Source organism: Aythya ferina (assembly GCF_964211825.1).
Source record: "Aythya ferina genome assembly, chromosome: 9".
NCBI lineage: Eukaryota > Metazoa > Chordata > Aves > Anseriformes > Anatidae > Aythya > Aythya ferina.
In genome coordinates this window covers 15,906,437-15,924,862 of record NC_140305.1, presented here as the reverse complement: position 1 = coordinate 15,924,862, position 18,426 = coordinate 15,906,437, and the positions used below count along the sequence as shown (strand labels likewise).

At 50.3% G+C, this 18,426-nt stretch overlaps 1 long non-coding RNA gene across 1 annotated transcript in view; it reads left to right on the top strand.

The window, feature by feature from the left end:
* LOC311441714 overlaps positions 1-18,426 on the top strand; it is an 82,814-nt gene that overhangs the window by 39,649 nt on the left and 24,739 nt on the right. The window contains exon 10 of the long non-coding RNA XR_014696170.1: positions 12,242-12,410. This is a non-coding gene — a long non-coding RNA (uncharacterized lncRNA). The remainder of the gene's footprint in view (positions 1-12,241; positions 12,411-18,426) is intronic.

Genomic DNA, 18,426 nt, shown 5'->3' with positions numbered 1-18,426 from the left:
TACAATGCTCAGAGCTGTGTGACTGAGGCATGCTGCAGATTTCAGCACGTTGTGGCAGTGACAGGCTAAGGGAATGACAAGCCCTGTTGAAAGGACACGCTTGAATTTTTGTGTAGATGGAGATCTGAAGAAAGCACAGTGTCACAGTCTGCTCAGGTCTGCATTTCAGCTGCCTGCAGTACTTGCAATCCTTTTGTATTCGTTTTCTGTTTTAGTTTTTAGTAAATGAGCTTACTGGCATGTTCAGTTTGAAGTCATTAGCAAATGTTTACCTAAAGTGAGTTTGAAGCCTATAAAAAGGACTATCTGAAGTGTTTCCAAGATTTGCATTCATTTGGCCAAAGAAATCATGATACCTGACTTATATATACAGTCCAAAATAACCAGGCTGCTCCAATTTTTAATATCAAGGGCTTGCACTAAGCTTAAAAAACTGCTTCCAAACCATGGCTCAGTCAGACTACAGAAATATTTCAAATAGATACATAAAATAAATGAAAAGCTTTTCACATACCTGGGGAGGAAAAGAGAAAAAAATCACTGAACGTATTATTCAGCAGCTTTCATGCTTGCAGAACAGTCTCTTTTTCAGCAGCATTAAAGGCCAGCCTCATCTCTTCATTAAATAACCAGCTTGGTCTCTCCGTGTGCTGCACCACCTGAAAGTGCAAGTAAAACACCTGACTTCTGCCTTTTTGCCCTTGTTGTCTAGTTTATTGTTATATTTGGGGCCTCAGTAAACTGCAGCTGTTAAACAGTTTCTCTCCTTTCCTTTTTAGCAGTCTTTGAGCTGAATGAGCACAGTGTAATCCCCACATCCTTTCTGCTCATACAGCTGGATAAATTTCCTATGCCTTATCATCCTTTTTGTTCTCCTCAGTGAGGAGCCAGGTTCGTGTCAGGATAAGCAGAGGGCTCCATTGCTCAGGGCCACAATTGAGCACAAGCCCAAGTAAGACAAGAGCCTTATTGAACCTGCCCCAGCCAGGACCGTGTCGCCCCAAGCCCTCCGGGTAAGGCACTCATCCCTTGTGTGGGGAGAGCACGTGGCAGCTGCTGGATGCAGGGATGGGGCATGCTGTGTTTGTGCTAAGGACAGAGCAGGAGCAGTAGGCTTTTGTGTAGCAGAAATAGCCCACAGAGTCCCAGAATTACTTCCCACTGGCTTTACTTTGGTTCATCAGTTTCAGTGTCTTGGTGGGTTGAGTCAGCAACAAGTCTTAACAGCCAGTTCTTAGCCTGGCCTGGGAGAAAACACTCAAATACTCAAAAGTAGGTAATATAGGGAGAACAATCTTGAGAAAGAAGCTGATTTTTTTTCATTTTGTGGGGCATATTTTCACATTTCCTCCAGCCTAAATTCACCTGGAAGCAGGTTTCATGGCAGTCTCTTATTTTTCCATCTTTTTATACAGAAAGGGCCTTGCAACAAATATGAAAGATGCTATATGTGTAAGGACCAAGTCTCCATTTTCCTGCATAACCTGATTAACAGTGTTATTGTTAATATGCCCTGTGTTGTAGGCCGTGCTGTGATGGCAGTGTGTGTGAATATGCTAGATTGCTTGAAATTAGGAGCTGCGGTTAGTGGTCTTGTTCCTGCAGCACAGAGCACAGCAGGGTGCTTCCAAAATACATGGTTTTTACAGGGACAGGTGACCCAGGAGGACCTTCATCCGCTGCCCTGATGGTATCTGAGCTAGAAAGTTTGACACCATCCTGAGTGTCCCTGCATCACCACAAAGTCTTGTGGTCGGCTGCTGTTCAGACATGCCCTGTGCAACTGTTTTCAACTCTGTTTCCAGACATGAGGAACAGAGGTTTTTATCATCTAAATACTCTAATACCTTTTCTCATAAGGAAAGCAGGCAAGTTAGTTTGAATTACAGGAGCAAAAAGTTTCCCCAAACCTCCATCCACTGGCTGTTCCACTGGATTTCTTGGCTGTACCTAGAATCTCCCCTCCTTCATGCAGGGCACAGATCTCCAGTCCTATAGAAACCCAGTCAAGTGCTGGAGTCCCTCTGTTCTGCACCAGCTGTAAAAATGGCAGGTATTTCCCCTGAGACACTGTGAAATAATAAAATGACTGAGAAAATCAACAATAAATAGATAAAATTGTAATACTTTCCCATAAAATAAATCGTTGTTGTATAATCAACCATCCTTCATCAGATAATACTGCTGAAGGAAGAGCTACTTCCAGCTGGCATCTGGCCCATCTTTCATTTTCATCAGAAAGAGGTGAGAGAGAAGGAACTGGCTGGGATCTTCCAAGAATGCCAGCATGGAAAACCCCAGCACCTCTGTACTGGAAAGATGCTGCCATTGGCTCTTTTAAAATAACACTAAATAAGAGCTGGGGAGAATTATCCAAAAGGCAGAGAATTTTTGTAAACCTTTGCTATCTGGCAATGTGGAGAGACCCTTTTCTTCTCTGTTTAACTTGCCTGTTATTTCCTCCTTCTGGCATTTATTAATCTGACTGGTTAACCATTGAGTCCAGCCTGCAAACAGATCTCATCACAAATCCTGTTCTCCACGGTGTACTGGGAAAAGGCTCTGGCTGAACAAACTCATGTCTTCATTCTGAAGGGCAGAACTAAATGATGGAGATAGATGTTTACCATGAAATTCACACTAAAGCTTTCCTGTTTGGAGCAGACAGCAATGCTGACGACACCAGGATTTCTGTTTGTAGACAAGCTGCATTTTGACAGAGCCCTTGCAATTCATCGACAATTTGGGTGCTTCTGGCTATGCAGTATTCACTGCACCCATCCCAGTCCTGATAAGACAAATCAGGAGCCCTAATCACAGGGGTAGTGTGTTCAATAACCATTGCTATTTAATTGTTTCTGATCTTTATCTCCATCTCTCTCCCCCAAGGGTTTTTTTTTCCTGTGGGAGGATCAGTACTTCTCTTTGAACTGACTTTTCCTTTCAACATTTATCATTCAGGACTGCTCTAGTGCTGTTCCAGCACAGAAGCTGCTTGCACACTATTCGTAACAGCTGCTTTTTTTTTTTTTTTTTGAAGTTTGCTATTTGTGATATGATCCCTCACTTAAACCACTTGATATTGTCTTTCCTTGTCAACCCTGCACGAGACCCCCACACTGCACAACGTGCTGCTGCGAGAGCTGGACCTGACCCTGGCCCTCCTGCCTCCAGTGGTTTCACATCTGACCCAGGGGGAGCGTTTCCGTGTGCTGCAGGGCGTCTGGGCTGAAAGCACAGCCAGAGCACCCTGCTGTGAGTGAGGGAGGTGAGCCACAGCCAGGCGTGATGTTCAGGTGGGGGCTGGTACCAGCTCCAGGGGGATCTGCACCTCTGGAGGCTGGCCTTTCAGTCTGGGAGTTTTGCAAAGGAAGCCTCAATGCACTTGAAATATGAACAAGTGTTTGGGATAACGGAATAAGTGAAAAATAGCGTGAGGCAGAAAGAGAAATCAAAGCTACAACCTGATTCCATCAGTGGAGTCATCATGTCCTATGGCTCATGCATTATTTTGCAGCACGGGGACCAATTACTGGACAGCTCTTCCATTTGCATCTGATTATTAAAATAAATAATGTATGCACTGACCCAAAAGTGATTTACTCTCACAAATTATCCTTTACATTGGTAGCTGACAGGACTGCTCGTGTCTGAGGAGCTGAGAAAGCCCGTGGTGCCGTCGCTGTTCCTGTACAACATGCTCTGCGGCTCCTCTTGTTTAAACTCTGTCCATCCCCACCTGAGCGGGTGCCAGAGGAGAACCTGCTGCACCCCTGGGAGCCCCAGCCAGCAGGATGCAGCAGGGCAGCTTGGTCAATATTGACTTTACTGCAGGCTTTGGTGCACAGCGATGGTTATCTTGTTCACCAGGTAGGATTTAGCCCATTAGTACAAGTGTCTTTGAAGTCATTAAATACACAAAATGGATGGACGTGAAAATTGGGGCCCCCTTTCGAATGGGGGCATGTTATCAGCCCATGCAGGTTATAAAGACCAAGGCCTATCCTTTGGGCTGCATACTGGGCAACAACAGTAAATGGAACTTTTACAGGGTGATCTCTGTCTGCCACACTTGTTGGCTTGCCATATAACACTGCCTTGCATCGTTGGCACAGCAATTTTCAGGGTTTTCTTTCTTGGTGCAGCTGTGCAGCCCTGCTTTCCTGGCTCTGGCATTAGACTGGCTGAAAACTTTCCACCCATGCATGTTTGCTTTATGGGAAGGAGCGTTTTGCACAGCGTGAAACTTTCCATTGTATTCATGATCAGTTCTGGGCAAACTCATTCAAGGTAGGAAAAAAAAATCTGGCCCACGAGAGCTGACTCCACGGGGAACAGGCACCCCAGGGCACAGACAGCCCTCTCCTTGCTCTGGGCAGGAGTGCTGCCAGCAAGGGGTGGCACAGCCTGACCTTGTGAGTCTGCCCACAGAGGCACGCTGCTCTGGGGTTGTGCTGGCTCGGGTCACACCAGCTGGAATTTCAGGAGAGAGCCCAGCGATGGCCTGGCCTGCTGTGTGCAAAGCCCCGGTCACTTTCCCCAGCTGTGAGTGGGAAGCTCCCAGGTAGCAGGATTTCCTCCCCTCTGCACAAGTGTTTGGCAGCCCCTGAGTTGCCCAAGGGCTGGCTGCTTGTTTCAAAGGTGAGTCCTGGTTCCTTGGGAGTCCCTCTGCTCCCCAGGCTTTCCACAGGATCTACAGCATTCACAAGGCTGCTTGCACAGTGCAAGGCACTGTATTCCTGCTCTGAAATGAAGGTGGTATCATTTGTGGAAGGCCATAACGATCTTGCCATTAGCACAGAAAAGCTGTTTGCATGGTGCATGGAGGCTGAGCTTCTGCGTGGTGACTGTTTACAGGCAGGCAGTGCTCTGGGTTCACTTGGTGCTGAGAAATGCTCTTCCACGACCAGCCAGGGGAACAGTCTTGGAGGGAGAAAGAGGAATACCCCTGGAGAGATGGGGAACCTCCAGGGACCAGGTGGGAACCAGCACAGGGCACTCTCACCCCCACATCTGCCTGCAGAAGCCCAGGGTGCATGCACCTTGCCATCCCCCAGCTCTGCCTGGTGCAAAGGGCTACCTCTAAACCAAGAGAAGGAACTGCAGCTGGGAAATAGGGCCTGTGATGTGCTGCATTAAGGGTTGTTGATCTCACCTGTGGTGGGTGGGCTGCACAGCTGTACTGCCCATAAAAGCTGATGGGGGGAGCATCTTGGCTTGCTGCTGCACGGATGGGGTACTCAGGTAGGGAGCTGCATCTGGGAATGGGGAGTCTCTGTCTGTCTGTTTTTGGCTGCTATCTAGGAGCTTTTGTATTAGGAATGAGAAGAAAGTCTCTGATATCAGGCTTAGGGCAGCAGAAAAGGGACGGACTCTAGCAGGGCTCCAAACAGAAAATGGAAATAAATCTGTGGTGGGTGGCACCTGGCCTAGGGCTGTTCATGGGTGTCTCTGGAGAAACAGAGCCTCTTGCTCACCATCCTCTTGTACTGCAAGTAATCTTGTCCTCCTGGAGGAAGAAAAAAAAATAGGGAAAGGGTTGTGCTTGGGTGAAGAGAGGAGGCAGCTCCCAGAAGCTTTTCTGAGAACGGTGTCCTGGTGGCTGTGCAGAGCTCCTGTGCTCGTTTGACCTATCCTGCAAGGTGATGGCATGGCAAATGCTCCAATATTCGTGCTGCCCAACTGGGAATGGATTCTGATAACTTTATAGTGCTGCCCTGTATTATAAACCAACCTTCAATTCATGTTAATAGCTTGATATGGGATTTAAATGCTCTAAATCAGAGGGGGAAAAAAAAAGTCACTGGTGCCTCTGTTATTAGGAGGTCTTTAGCAACCAGGACAGGTTTAATCATCGAGTGGATAAATCTGCAGTTGCATTAAAGCCTAATTGCCCTGTGATGAATCCCTCTGCAATATTTCATATCAAGCACTTGGTTTACAACCAGGCCTGAGCAGGGAGCTCTGCAGTGCCTATTGCTGCGCTCGGGACACTGATGCAAATGCGTGGATTAATTTTATTCTGGTGCTTTAGAGGAAAGCAGAGAAAAGAAAGAACTTAGGGCCTCTGGCAAAGCAGCATGAAGGTATTTCACTCTAGTTTTTTTCCCCAACTAGAAAATAAGCCCCTGTGTTTTACCCTCCTTGCATGCTGCGGGCTGGAGTCTGTTTCAGGACTGCTTTTGTGCTGCTCTCTGAAAGCTTGGCTGCAAGGCTGCCTTGGCAAAGGCTGGAGCAGCACGGGGCAAGCAGGCTTATGTGGTGACCTTAGCGCTGTGGTTGCTCTTGCCAGAGGCAGTTAATTTCCCTAAATGCTGTTCCTCAAGGTATTTGTGAGGGGCTTGCTGCTAACGACCTGCTGGCTGTGAAGCCTTGCCTCCAGCCACCAGATCCAAGGTTTCCCAGCGATGTCCAAGGGTAAAGCTGAGGGCTGTGTCCTTGTGCGAGCTAGGAGAGGGAAATGTGGCCCTGGACTTGCCCTGTTTGCTAGGGGAAGGAGGCAGGTTGTGCTTTGCTGGTTTTTCCCATTAACTCCCTATCTCCTAATAAAATACTACCAGGGAAAAAAAAAATCATTGTTCCTGCCAAATTTAACAGGAAATTGAGAATAAATATTTTACTCCAGCAAACTTGGTTTTTAGCAGCACAAGCTTTTCCTGGGGGTGGGTAGACGCCTGCTTGGTCTATCCTTTAAGCCAGCCCTGGCACAGCAAGGCACTGCGGGGAGCCGGGCGCTGCTGCAGACCCCACGGGAGCCAGGCTTGCTGGAGGGGATGTAGCTCTGGCTGCTGTCACACCTCCCCATCCACCTCTTACAGGCTTTCCTCACAGCTAGCCATATATATGAGGAGATGAATGTGAGTTCTGCTTCCAAACGTGAATTCTGCTTCGTGTAATACCAGTTTGGGGCAGAAAAGGAGCGTTTTTAGCCCTAGTCACATCGATAGAGATGCCAAAGGGTGTTGCTGTGCCGTAGGAAAGGGGCTGAACACACAAAAGGGGTAAATGAGCTGAGGCAGAGCAGCAGACGCAGCGTGGCAGCTACTGATAAGCCCTGGCCTGGGTACAGCTCTCCGAGGAGGCTCTCGGCTGGTCTGTGGGATGGCTCTGAGCAGGGCAGTGCTCCTCAGCCCGTGTTGTGCAGAGAAAAAAGAACATCCATTAAAAGTGATAAACAGTCCTAATGAAAACACAGAAAGCCTGGATAATAGGGAACAAAATGCAGTTTTTTAGCACCTACTGGGGGGGAAGAGGGGATGGGAACACAAATCCTTTTAGTCCAGAGGGAGAAAAATTACTAGTGCAGCCCAAAAGCAAGGGGGAGGCAAATAGTGCACAATGAAGTAAATAAACTGCTCTGTAATAGCCTCGTTCAAGCAGCCCAAGATGTTTTTACAAGTGGTTTTTTTTTGCACAGGTGGCAAGGTGGCTTATTTGGAAGGGGTGATTAGTACCTGGAAAGGCAGGGTGTGGGCAGCCCGCAGCTCACAGAGCGACCCACATCTCCATCCAGCCCAGCTGCCTCTGCTGGGGGAATAAAAGCTGTCCCTCCCACCTCCTGGGAAGGAGGAAATGAAGTCCCCAGGCCTTTGTGGGCTCATCCAGCTCCTCCTGCGAGGGATGGAAACAGCCAGGGTGTGGGGCAGGGCACAGCAGGAGTTGGCCAGGAGCCTCCGGCACGCAGGGGTGAGCGAGCTGCAGGAGGGGTGCTGAGCCCCAGCAGCATCTGCACCTCCTCGTAATCAAGGCTGAGTCAGAGCTGTATGAGGTCGTGTTTTTTCCAGCTGAGGGGAAACTTCTGCTATGCATTCACCTGCATCTCAGTGCCTGCCAGCTCCTACACCAGACGTTTGAAAGCCCACACATGGTATTTTCACCAGCTGAGCAAAAGTCTTCTCTAAGCGGGTAATATCTTGTTGTGCAGTATCATTTTGGGTCTTTCTGAGAAAGTCTCATCCTGGGGAAAAGCTCTGTATTTTGCCTCTTTGGTTTAATTTCCTTGCCTGATGGCAGCAGACCTGAGTCATCCAAAAGGCACCATTGAGCTCCACAGGCTGAAGCACCTGGGGGCACCTCATTTCTGCAGGTCTCCCAAGGGACTAAAACCAGGGCAGCATTCCATCTTCATCACCAGCCGGGGTCCTGCAGGGACAAACTCCCAGGACTGGAGCCTGTACCTCTCCTTGAGCCCTGCTGCTGCTGCCCAGCTGCACGGGGGCTCGTGCCCTTGCTCCACCAAGCCCAGAAAGCCCAGCTCTGCCCTGCCCAGCTTCCAGGTTCTGTGTCCCCAGACTCCTGGAGGTCACTTTGGTGGCACAGCCACCCTGCCTGAGCTGTGATATGGGATTGCCTTGGCAGGTTTTCCTGCAGTCACAAGCCTCAGACCTGCGAAGAGTCTAAGTGCTGCTTTGTGTGCTCAGCTGGGTTTGGATCACCTCGGGCAATCTGTGAGTACAAGAGCTCCATCCTGTGAAACCTGAGTTTCTGTGGGATTAGGGATGTTCAGGTTAAGGCTTTAGGGTTTTTGACGTGAAATCATCCAGACGGTCTGAATGTCCTTCCATCTGGGGCTGTGCTCCTTTGAGGGCTTGAGGCTCTGCTCAGCTTTGAACATCCAACAAAGCCCCAGACCAGACAAGCTGTCCTCATTCAGTACATTTGCTCAGTTGTAAGAGAAATATCTGTAGTGGGAGTGCTTTCAGCTCCAGGGAAAATCAGGCAGGTTTTCCATAAGATTTTTTAAAACAACCTATAAATTCATCCATGGAGGCGAAACTCCCTATTAAAGCCATAGTTTCTGTCTAATACCTGCTAGAAAAAGCTCTGCTTTCAGCTGTTGAGACAGCTAATGTCATTCCTGTCTGACCCGCAGGTTTCATCCTGCTGTGTTCTGTGGGGACTTTTCCCAGACTACAAGTTAGACTAGATAAACAGTTTCATATGGACACAAGAGAGGTAATTATATCTAGGAATGAAATGGTATTTCTCCCGTGCTTGACAGCAGTAAAATGCAAAAGAGCAGTTGAAAACCAAAGGGGAAGAATATCAGAAAGAATGAAAAGTAAGGGATAGGAGGGATTTAGACAAATTCACTAGAAAAGGCACCTTTCTCTGAGGGATTTGGAACTGCAACCAGCAATTATGTCAGGGAGAATGCAAAAAGACAAAAAAAGAGAAATATTGTAGTCTGTAAAGATCTTTTTTATTCCGAAGCCCACATCAAGGGTGATTCAAGCACCCTCCCAGAAGAGAGAAAATCCATTGGTGAATGTTAGTGAAATCCTGGATTTACGACAAACAGCTCTGCAAATCTCCTTTCTCTGGCCAAGCCATCCTTTGGACTGGCCTGGATGAAGAAGACTGGGAATGGCAGGGAAAGCTGCTTGCCGAGCTTTTCATGTGGTTTCCATGGCTGGAAATCCATGGCAGGGTTCCCTGCCTCCTTGTAAGCGGTCAGAACAGCTGTTTCATTTAAAGTGGGGCTCGAAGTCTCAGGTATGTTCCAGGAAACCAGCGTGGCAGGGAGTGAGACCAGACAGCGCGCGGCGTGCGGCTCGGGGGGATGGCTTGTTTTCTTTGAGGGTCTTTGCGATGGGCTGGGCTGAGCAATCCTGCTGCTGGCACTTCGCACACCGCAGGTTCCTGGGGTGCTAGGAAGAGACTGCACGGATGCCGTGATGCTGTGCGCACGTGCGGAGCTGTTTTTGTCTGCTCTGGTTTGGTTCCACTGCCAACGGGAACAGCTTCCAAGGGACGGAGTTCATTCCTATGCTTCCTTATTAAGGCACTTAAATGCAAGCCCCCACAGAGATAGCTGGAGAGCTGGTGGATATTGTCTTGGTTCTCAGTGAACAGTGCCCTCTGCTCGTGAGCAACAGATGAGACCTGTGAGCTCAGCGTGCATCACTGGTTGTGTGGGGAGGAAGAGAAATCCAATGGCAGGTCAAGTCAGGAAGACTCAGCAGTCCTCCAGAAATAAGAGGGGCACCCACCAGGATGCACAGGCAGTACCCCTGGCTCTGCTGCCTCTGGGAGCTGTGGGCAGCAGCCAACAGAGCTGTGCTCAGCTCCCTTCTGCTTACACCCTGCTCTGCCCACGCTCCCAGGAGCACTGAGCTGGACTCATCCCAGTGCCTGCACTGGGGAGGGCTCCTGCAGCCTTCTGTCCCCGCTCTGCCAGCGGGTAGAGCTATTCCTTCACTGCTCTCAGTACTTTTTTTCTCTCTGATGGCTCCTGCTCCCCATGTGCAGGGCTGGTTGTTGTGCTGGTGAGCAGCAAAGCCTCCTGCAGTTTCACTGCTCAGCAGATCCTGCGGTTGCTCTTGGCCGTGCTCCTCTAACTTTGTTTTCCATCCTGCTCCTACTGGCCCTCCTTGCAGTCTGATTTGTTCCGCCAAATGCCTTCTATGAAGAAGGGAAAGAAGGCAGCAAGATGATTTTCACCCGTCTCTCAGACATGAAGTCATCAGGCTGCCTGAGTCCAGCTTTCTTGCACTCACTGGCAGCACAGGACGTGGCCTTGACAGCCTGGATGCGCTGTTCCTTCAGCAGAGTACAATGCCCCTTTGTGCGGGGCTCCTGGGCTGGCCAGGTTGGGTTTTGTTTGACAAAGCCTCTTTAAATTTCAATATTTTCTCCATGGGGTTGTGAAGAAAAAGATTTCTTTCTTCTTCCAGTCAAATCTTTGCCCCAGTATGTTCAAAACAGGTCTGTGACCCTAGAGCTAGGTTTCAGGTTTGCAAATAAACCTGTAACCCAGGCAGCCCGGGCATTTAGTAATCAAATTTGTGCATAACAAAGATGCTATGATTTCAAGCCTGGAGAGAAAAGATGGGGCTGGGAGGCCAGAGAATTGCCTTTTACTCCAGCTTCCCCTGCAAGCTGTGTGTAGAAAATTACACCATGGCTCTGTTCGCAGCTTCCCTGCTTGTCAAGTGGCACTGAGCAGTGGAGATGTCTTGCAGGAATGGTGTAAACCTCTCCCCACACTTCCAAAACGCCTGAGGTCCTTCCATAAAGACGATGAGAGAAGTGAGGGGGATGGAGGGAGTTTCCTCTGGAAAGGGGAATCCAGAATGAGAAATACATTCAGCCACTGCACAGAGTAAAAACACACGCGCTTTGATTGCAGGAGCCAGACCGTGCGTGCCTCACATGTGCAGCTGCCCAGATTTACGGCCTGTTATCCTCCTGGCAATTACTGGGTGTTGTGGTGGGCTCTGCGTGAGCGATGCGCAGGTTGCCCACACAGCCCGGCCTTCTGAGAAATGACACGGCGCTCGCTCCGCCAGCGCTCGCCATGTGCTGCGGCCAGCAGCAGCTGTGCTGGAAAACCACCACGGAGGAAATCACAAGTTAGTGAGTCACCGAGACGGCTGCCAGCCTGTCAGGAGACTCTCCATAACTCAGTTTTTGTGTGCTTGTGCTTCTGCTCTGAGGCAGGCTCGGATGCCACCTCGAACAGCGGGGTGGTCGCGGGCAGGTGAGAAGATGGACCTGGTTTTCATCCCTCCTACCCCAAAGGGATGTGAGTGCCGTGGAAATGGGAAATCTCCCATGCAGGCTGCGGCACATCCCTCAACGGCCAGCAGAGATGCTGCCCCGTGCCCCCCACCCTGCCCAGGAAAGCTGCTGCTTGGGACAGGGCCAGGAGCATGCTGCTGCCATGACACTTCTGGCCCTGCTGCAAGCATCAGTATTGAGGTCTTCCCAGAGCTTTGGTCCAACTCTGAAGTCCAAGTGGCTCAGGCTTTATCTGTGCGTTGGGAGATCCCTTGCAGCTGCTCTGGCCCAAGAGCACGCTGCTGTGCCTTGGATGCAACTTCACTTACATCATTTGCATCTATGAGAAAGGGCAGAAAAGCTGTTGATGCAAGTGTGTCAAGCAGGCAGAAGGTTTGTAACATAAAATGCAGGCTTTCAGCCAGCCAGCAGAGTAAAGGTTTTCATAGAATCCTAGAATGGCTTGGGTTAGAAGGGACTCTTAAGGATCGTCTAATTCCAACCCCCTGCCATGGGCAGGGACCCCTCCCACCAGCCCAGGCTGCCCCCAGCCCCATCCAGCCTTGTCTTGGACACCTCCAGGGATGGGGCACCCACAGCTTCTCTGGGCAGCCTGGGCCAGTGCCTCACTGTCCTCTGAACAAAGAGCTTCCTCCTAACACCTGATCTAAATCTCTTTTAGCTTAAAATCGTTCCCCTTTTTCCTAACACTACCTTGTTTTTATTCTGTGCTGCACAGGGAGATGAGGCTGGAGAGAAGTCAGGCTGTGAGGGCGCCTGGCCGAGGAGCTGGGGGTGCACAGCCCCAGGCAGAGATGCTTCCTGCACACCGAGGAGGACGCTGGAGCCCATACTGGAGAACAAACCCCTGGGAAAAGGGCAGCATTGTGCTGTGGGACACAGAGCAGGTAGGGATGGTGCTGCTGTCCCCTTACAGAGCTAGAGCTTCCTCCCCGGGGCACCCTGCAGCCGCCCCTGCCTCCCAGCTCGTCTCCCCTGCCCGTGGTTTTAAATGCCTCTCTTCCTTAATCCCAAACAAGTGGGAGCGAGATGTGGAGCAAACCAGTTCCAAATGTTTGTGCTGGGGGCTCTGGGCTGGGTCTTGCTCTCCTTAAAGCCAGAGGCAAAATCCACAGGAGACAGAGGTGCTAAGATACTCCCTGGCTGAGTATCAGATGCTGTTTTCCTTGGAAAAGAGAGGGGTCCGTGAGGTGCAGTTTTGTCAGTGAGCAAGACCAGGTATTTTCAACATCAAAACAGACAAGAAAGTAGAAGCATTTTCTATGGAAACGTAGTTGGATAAAGACTACATTTGGGATTTATGCACATAAATGCTTTTACTGCTTTCTTTTACCAAAGCTGGGCAATAATTCTTGTTTTGGAGCTAGAAGATTTTCAAGCAATGAAAACACTCCCTTAAAATCCCCGTTTTAAAAGCAGCCTGTTCTGCAGAGAGCTTTTGGATGACTTCTCCCCGCGTTTCCCAGCCGGGGCTGTGCAGCACATGTTCCCTCGTGGCAGCAGGCAGAGCGCAGGCGGCCGGGGCTGCCCGATCCTCCCGGCACTGCCTTCTCCGTTTTCAGACTCACTTCTGCCCGTAGCACCGGCGTGTGCTGTGCCTGCCTTCAGCAGGAGATCCCCCGTGCGATGGCTGCTGGCTGGTGACAAACCCAGGGAGATCACAGCGCTGGGGAGAGGTGCCTGGGAGGCAGCTTGACAGCAGGGCGAATTCCTAGCTAGCAGTAACGCGCTCGTGCGTTGTTGCTCTTTGATCAGCCGTGCTTTAAATTGACACTTGGACTTAACTTGCTCTGACTTCCACGTGTAAACTAGCTCGATGTAGGCAGGTCCCTCAGGCTGTGTAAGGATGCCTCCAGATGAATGTTGGTGTGTCTTGATGAGGCAGCCCCCCACTTTCTACCTTCTCTGTCCCATCAGCAGGGAACACCCAGCAGTGCAGCAGGACATGTATTTCGGCTCCTTCAGCTGCCCAAAGCTCTCTGCAAAAGCCCAACGTGGGGCCCTCTTGGTCTCCCCTTGGGCAAACTTCCCAAACTGTGTTAGAAATGCTCGTGAAGCATAAGGCGGTCTTTCCTTGGTGGTAGGAGTAATGCTGGGTGGCACTGAGCTCACAGTTTATTCGGTGAAAAGCAAACACTCATGGCAGCTGAAACTGTTTCTGAACTGGGATCACGTTCAGTGGGCAATCTTGGAGGGGAAAAAGATGGGGAATGAATGCAAACCAGCCAGACGAGCAGATGGATTTTGATTTGAGAAAGTTCTTTGCATTGTTTCAGGCTGGTGTTCCACTGCGAAATGTGGAATTTGCTATGTCTGTATGAACGAATGAGTTTACTGTTTTTAAAAAATATGCAAGTGAAACAAATGAAAAAGAAACTGATTCTCGTGGATTAAGGTAAATGCTCTGTTTGACCAGGTGTGGTTGGGCTTTTCTTACTTTAGTTTTGCCCTGTGTGATGCCTTGTTTTGGAAAGGGGGAAGGGGAGAACACATTGAAAACATTTGTGCTAAATCCACCCAAAACAACTGAAAATGAGCTAAAAATGACCGTTTCCCATCGGTCCCCTTCTGGTCAGACACAGGGATGGAGGGCAAAGAGAGCTGGCTGCCACATGTAACCTCTGGCAGTCCATGGCCCACCCCGAGCCCTGAACCATCCCCAGCTGGTGCAGCTCTGGGTGGCTTTAGTGTCGTGCCTGCTGTGTGAGCTGCCTGCTGGGGAGCCCCGCTGCTGCCACAGCCTGCTGCAGCAAACAAGGGCTCCCTCTCTGCCCTGCAGGTGCCACTCTCAGCTCTGGGGTGACCGCTCCTCAGCAGAGGTGACGTTTGCAAGCAACCCCAGGGGACAGACTGCTTTGGGTTAGGTGGAAGCTGGGTGCCTGGCACCCCAAGTCCTTCTCCTGCGTGCCTGCAGCCAGCAGCACAGGTGATGCTGGTTATGCACATGACTTCATGGTGTGAGCTGGGCTTGATCTTCTCACTGAGTGCTTGCACAGATGTCCTCTGGGTCTCACAAACATGTGTCTTCAATTAATGTTCATCAGCAGGGCTGAGGTAAAACACTTTTCCAGTTGGAAAAGGAGATGCCTGGTGTGCTCACTCCAAGTGGCAGATTTTCAGGCCAGGTCTGCTCCCGTTCAGACTCTTAAGGGCAACTTTTCCACCACCGTGCTGAGAGGTGGCTGAGGGGACAGCGCGGGGCTGTTTGCATCAGCACCCAGAGGGTGGGATGGTTGGGGCAACATCTCCTTCAGCTTCCTCACCTGGAAGCTGGCTTGACACAAGTGTCTCTGTCTCCAGCGTATGCAGAGAGTTGTTAGCAGGGAACACGTAGGAAATGTCCCCTCACTGTTCCCGGTGTCATTGTACTGCTGAAAGGCACCAAGGTAGGTGTGACAGGCCAGCTTTGTGTGCCTGCTAATGCTCCATGCTGCCGTCGCTCTGATTTCCACCGGCTGTTCCCTCAGCACTGGATTCCTTCAGCAGGGCAGACGTGAGGGTATACAAATCAGGAATTAAAGAGAACAAGCCAGCCCAGGCTGGCAGCCTGTTCATCAGCCTCCGTAGGCTAAAATAGGCCGGTTGCGCACAAGTCAAAATAGCAGCGGTGATTTGAGGCCTGTGTTCGTTCTAAGCACATCCAATCTGTGTTTTCTTTCCTTTCTCTTACCCGAAGGATGGAAATCTCACTCCGAGTGACTTGTTTTCCGTTGAGCAGGTCACATAAAATGCTGCCCCTACGCTCCTCCTCGTAATGGCCTGGCTTCGCTCTGCAGAGCCCCTGGCAGAGCTGGAGCAGGGCGGAGATCAAAGCCGGAGCTTCTCCTTCATGGCTTTCCTCTTACAAATTTCTTCTCTCTTCTACTTCATTTTTTTTTCCATAATCAGAGTCTCGAGTCCTTTTTTGTTCCTATTCAGGCTCGGGATCAAACAGGCCAGACATCTGCTGTGGTATTTTTTTTAATCATTATAATGATTTAATGATTTTGTAGAGGGGAGGGAGAAGAGGGAAATGAAAATAATGATAATGCCAAAGAAATGACACCATTTCTTTAATTCAGGCATGGTTGGGAGTGCCTGCTCTTCCCTCTTCTTCCTTTTTTTTAATCTTGAGGAAATAATCACGGTGATTGCAGCCGATGTATGTTGGCAAAACATTTAAGCAGACGTGTGCCTGAAAACATGAATCACATCTATGTTCTCTTTCTTTTAGGAAATACACTGGTTAAGGCTTTTTCATCTGAAAATACAAAAAAAAAAAAAAAAAAAAAAAAGCTATTTGAAGCCCTCCAGGTTTTCATGAGTCAGCGGGGCCAGGCTCTGGAGGCAGGTGTGGGAGGAAGCTTGTGGCTGGGAGGCGTGCAGGATGCATCCCCTGAAGCCAGGCTGCTGGCTTTGTGCACAGATCCGTGCTGCCGTGCCACAGGGGAGCCTCAGCTCGCAGAGAAGTCTCGTTTTTCAGTCAACATGACACTGTTCACGCTCTGAAAGTTACAGGCATCTTTGGGTTACATACCAGCACTGGGCCAGCAGATTATATGCAAACTCACCCACGCTGCTTGTTTTGGGAGAGGAGGCGCTCGGCATGCCAGCCGTCTCTGGGAAGAGGTCCTTTTGCAAAGAGTGATGGATGGTGGGAATTTAGGCTGTCATTGTGGTCCCCTTATTTAAATTTAAATGCATGTGAAATGTTTTCTGATTACGGAGAGGTCATGTTAATGTCCAGACCATATCCTGTCATCTTGCTTTTCATTTTCTTGTGGAAAAGCTAAAAACTTGAAGCAGAAAAATCAATACAAGCAAAACAACCAAATGTGGCGTATAATTCCCCTTATCTGCATGCCATTGCTCAAAACAAATGCATCAATCTATTTTATGTTCCGTGGTTATGAGCTGCCCTGAGGATAATCAAATGCACCTGCAGGAGATAAGGTCGCAGATGCCGGTTCCCACCCTCTTCCACTCTAGCTCCAAGTTTCTCTGCAGTCGCCTTCACCAGCTCCTTGTCCTCTCTTGGTTCCATTGCTCTTTCTTTCAAGATTGCTTTTCCATATGGATAGGTTAAGTATAGGGGTTTTTTAATGCTATATACTGTGGTGAAATGAGGCTCACTGAAAGCCCGGCAGTTGTAGGATGCGATCCTGTGAGCGCGAAAGAGCGTGGAGAAGTGCATGGCTGGCCCCTGACAGGAGGGCTATTGATATGCCTCCGTCTCCCTGGCCCTAATCAAGTTCTCCTCTCAGCCCGTGTCCTGCAGGCCCCTCGCTCCCTTCAATGAGGGGAAATTTGCAGACAAATTTCTGCCAGCAGGACACTGGTGCTCTCCTGCATGGCAGGATAAAGATCCCTGCAGCTGGGGAGCACGTTCGGGCAGCCCCCTGCATGCCTGAGACCAGCATTTTGGCATCCCCGTTGGAAAATGAAATAAGACCGAGCTCCCCGGTGGTTCTGCAGCCCGGCTGACCAAGGCAAACAAGTGTGTAAGTGGTCCCACATGCTGGGGGTGCGTCAGGAGGACATAAATTGAGCTTTGTGCTCCTGGTCGTGGCGCTTTGCCCTGCTCTGGAATTGCTTCTGTTATCTGGGGGGAGCTGCCCTCCCCAGAAGGCGTGTGGCTCTGAAAACATGACCTTGCCCAGCTGGCTACCTGGGAGGAATATTTGAGGCACTGCAACCACTGTTTTCTGCCCTGGTATGGAGGGAGATGGGAAAGGTTTGGGGCTGCAAGCGCCGCTGTTGCTGGGCACCTGCCAGCAGCCGCCCTTCCTTTACACTTGTCATCCCTCTAGCTGCTCCCCGTCACCAAATGAAGACTGTAAGTGCAGGATAAACAAAGAGCCCCTTCATACGGGGCAAGTTCTGGGGGCAGAAAGGACTGAAAGGCTCAAGATACGGCAGGGCTTAATGCCGTAAATCTGATTAATTTACCTTGTGACAATCGTAACAAAACAGCGCGGGCTCGGAGCCGTGGCTGCGGGCTGACCTTTGGCTTGCGCTGAAAGGCAGCGCAACGGGGGCTGGGGCTGGCCAGGGGAATGCCCCAGCCTTTCGCTGCTACCTGCTGCTTCCGACAATGCAATCGGACACAGCTCTCAGGGCGATGAAAAACGCCTCCCCGCCAAAGGCCCCTTTTTTTTCTCCCGGCCCTGGACGGGGCCAGCCCAAGGGCATTTGGCTGGGGCTGAGCCGGCAGCGTGCTCGGTGCCTGGACAGGCAGCAGGCACCAGGCAAAGCTCCCCTGTGGGCTTCAGGGCTGCACCCCGTGTCACCACCTTGTGGGGTGAGCTTTGTCTGAGCTGCCCAGTGTGGGGCAGAGCCGAAAGCACAGATTTTTCTGTGCATCCCCCAAAGAGCATCTTCCTTGGGTGCCCTCTCACTGCCTCGTGGGCACGGGGTCCAGCTGGTGTCCTGGGCTGTGCTGCAGGGTGTGAAGGTGGATTGCTAAATGCCTCGTGTCCCCATCCCACAAGTCACTTGTGCTTGCGAGGAGTGCCATGAGGGAAGGTTCCCCCATGTTATGTGCTCACCAGAGAGTGATCACTGGGTCCTGGTGCACATGCCAATGCTGGATACTGAATTCACATCTCAACTTCTGCTTACAGACCCAAATCCTGTCCTTTGGCTGTGCTGGGGACAAACACTCATGTCTATAGATGCTGCACACTTTCATCTGGGGCTCTGCTAGACCCACTGGGCAGGACTATTCTGGAATAGGACTATTCAGGAATTATGCTTGACTTTTTATTTAAAAAAAAAAAAAATCCTAATTTTTTCTTTCTTTCAAGATTTCCTGTAAGTAATGTTACAGCACTGCAAGGCCAACAAAGCATTGAGGCAGGTACTTGCACAGCAGGGGGAACGTCCTCCCTGCCTCCCTGTGCTCCCTACCCACTCCTTTTGGGT